The sequence below is a fragment of the Colobus angolensis genome, unplaced genomic scaffold, assembly GCF_000951035.1.
Source record: "Colobus angolensis palliatus isolate OR3802 unplaced genomic scaffold, Cang.pa_1.0 Scaffold317, whole genome shotgun sequence".
Lineage (NCBI taxonomy): Eukaryota > Metazoa > Chordata > Mammalia > Primates > Cercopithecidae > Colobus > Colobus angolensis.
In genome coordinates, this window is record NW_012116455.1 from 1,087,346 (window position 1) to 1,088,310 (window position 965).

Genomic DNA, 965 nt, shown 5'->3' on the forward strand with positions numbered 1-965 from the left:
AAAAAAAAAAAAAAAAAAGAAATACCAGTTTTTAAAATCCCCTAGTCTCCCTTCCTCTTTGTGGTCCTACCTTAGCCGTTTTCTGATTGTTCATGTTAGATATTTTAGTTTCCACATCCTCTTCCTGTTTTTCTCATATTTATTAAATCCAAAGTAATGTTACTTTTTGATTCTGTCCTGTTTCAGGATCATGAAATTGTAATGCCTGTGAATGGGTATTTTGAGTGGGTGATATTTAACTATTGCTAAATTCCTTTAAAGGGTTTCTTTGAAATAACTTGTCCTTACCATAAAGACTGTATGGATATGTGGTATCTACAGGAAAGACATTATAGCCTAGTGACTCTGAGTCAGCTTCCCTGAGTTCACGTTCTGTATTTACCACTTACTAGCCAGCCCTGTGATTTTTGAACAAGTTCCTTAATTTCTCTCAGACTCAATCACCTTGTCTATAAATTGAAGAGTAGAAGTCACCTTGTGTATACATCGAAGAGTAGTTATCTCATAGGATTTTGTGAGGATTCACTCATTCATTCATTAGCTATATGGGGACCTTCTCTAAGCTTGGGCTAGTGCTTGGGATGAGGTAGTGAGTGAAATCAGTAAGGTCTCTGGCTCTATGTAGTTAATTTCTACTGGGGAGATACAGACAATAAATAAATAAACATTATAATTATAGAGTATAGTAAGTGATATGAGGGAAATGATAGAAAGCAACATGGATGGAGACCATCTTAAATAGGGTGGCCAAAGAAGGCTTCTCTGAGCAGATGACACGTAAGCTGGGACCTGAGGATGAACAGGAGGCAGCCCTGGGAAAGATATTTCAGGCAAAAGGAGTAGTAGTTGTAAAGGCTGAGTCAAGAGAAGGTCTGGTGTTCCTAGAAGAGAAAAAGTCTAGTGTGCCTACGGAGTCATGAGTGAGGAGTAAAATGGCAGATATTAAAGTAGGAAAAGTAGGCAGG

The 965-nt window shown here is 37.9% G+C and overlaps 1 protein-coding gene across 1 annotated transcript in view; it reads left to right on the forward strand.

Moving 5' to 3' along the window:
* The window catches only part of LOC105518346 (myomegalin-like), a 47,677-nt gene that overhangs the window by 27,128 nt on the left and 19,584 nt on the right, over positions 1–965 (forward strand). The gene's annotated exons all lie outside the window — the stretch shown is intronic.